Source organism: Ursus maritimus, unplaced genomic scaffold (genome assembly GCF_017311325.1).
Source record: "Ursus maritimus isolate PB19 unplaced genomic scaffold, ASM1731132v1 scaffold_16, whole genome shotgun sequence".
Classification (NCBI taxonomy): Eukaryota; Metazoa; Chordata; class Mammalia; order Carnivora; family Ursidae; genus Ursus; species Ursus maritimus.
The window spans coordinates 39,217,802-39,219,584 of NW_024424008.1; the positions used below are offsets into that span (position 1 = coordinate 39,217,802).

The 1,783-nt window shown below is 31.0% G+C and overlaps 1 non-coding gene across 1 annotated transcript; it reads right to left on the reverse strand.

The window, feature by feature from the left end:
- Window positions 1–1,430: 1,430 nt before the first annotated feature.
- Window positions 1,431–1,537, reverse strand: LOC121102975. The gene has a single exon (XR_005835132.1). It is a non-coding gene; the product is annotated as a U6 spliceosomal RNA (small nuclear RNA).
- Between the last annotated feature and the right edge of the window lie 246 nt (window positions 1,538–1,783).

Consider the following 1,783-nt stretch of genomic DNA (forward strand, 5'->3'; position numbering starts at 1 on the left):
GTATCTTTGGTGAAGTGTCTGTCAAGGTGTTTGACCCATTAAAATTTTTTTCTTAAGTTTTAAGAGTTGTTTATTTTGGATTGCAGTCCTTTAGCAGATGCGTCTTTTGTAAATATTTTCTTCCAGTCTGTGGCTTGTCTTCTAATTTTCTTGATTTTGTCTTTTGCAGAGCAGAAGTTTTTAATTTTAATGAAGTCCAACTTACCAATTCTTTCTTTCATGGATAATGTCTTTGGTGTTATATCTAAAAAAGCATCAATATACCTGAGGTCATCTAGGTTTTCTCTTATCTGTCTTCTAGGAATTTTATACCTTTGCATTTTACATTTAGATCTATGGTCCATTTTGAGCTTTCTTTTGTGATGGGTAGAAGGTCTGTGTCTAGATTCATTTTTTTGCAAGTGGATGTCCAGTTGTTCCAGCACCATTTGTTGAAGAGACTATCTTTGCTCCATTGTGTCACCTTTGTTCTTTTGTCAAAGATCAATTGGTCAGGGTCTATTTCTGGGCTCTATATTTCTGTTTCATTGATCTATTTATCTATTTCTTTGCCAATACCACATTCTCTTGATTATTGTAGCATTATAGTAAGTCTTGAAGTTGGGTATCATGAGTCCTTTGACTTTGTTCTTCTTCAATATTGTGTTGGCTATTCAGGGTCTTTTGCCTTTCCATATAAACTTTAGAATCAATTTGTCTATATCCATGAAATAACTTGCTGGGATCTTGACTGAGATTACATTTAATCTATAGATCTAGTTGGGAAGAGCTGACATCTTGACAATGTTGTCTTCCTATCCATGAACATGGAATATCCCTCCATTTATGTAGTTCTTTGTAGTTCTGGGTTCATTCACCAGAGTTTTGTGGTTTTCTTCTTATAGATCTTGTACTTATTTTGTTAGCTTTATAGCTAAGTATTTCTTTTGGGGGGGTGCTAATATAAATGTATTTTTAATTTCAAATTCCACTTGTTTCTCATACCTTTTCTGTTCCTCTGTTCCTTACTTACTGCTTTCTTTTGTGTATAACAAGTAATTTTGTTGTACTATTCTAATTCCTCTTCATTTTTTTTAGCTATAGTTTTGAAATTTTTCTATTCTAATGCTTACTCTAGGAATTACAGTATGTATCACTGTCTACTTTAGGTTAATATTAACTTAATTCTGGTAAAACATAGCCATTTTGTTAATTTGTAGCTCCATTTTCTACCCCCTTCATCATGCCGTTGTTGAATCACATATTAACAATACATAAATATATGTATCAAATATATGTATATAATATCTATATTATAAACCAAAAGCATTGCAATTATTGCTTTAAATAGTCTTTTTAAAAAACTTTTTAATTAAGTTTTTAATTTTAATTCCCGTATAGTTAACATATGTGTTATATTAGTTTTAGGTGTACAATATAGTGATTCAACAAAAAATATGGGACACTTCACAAATTTGTATGTCATGCTTGTGCAGAGGCCATGTTAATCTTCTCTGTATCGTTCCAATTTTAGTATCTGTGCTGTCAAAGTGAGTGCTAGTCTTACATTTTTCAGGAAATAGAGACAGATACATAATCTTTTATATTTAATTACATATTTACCACTTCTAGTGCTCTTCATTTCTTCCTGTGCATTTGAATAACCCTCTAACCTCATTTACTTCCAAAATGAAGGATATCCTTTAATATTTCTTATAGAGAAGTTCTGTTACCAATGAATTTTTTTGCTTTTATCTGGAAATTATTTCATTTTCATTTTTGAAGAATAAGTTAGGCTGGATAT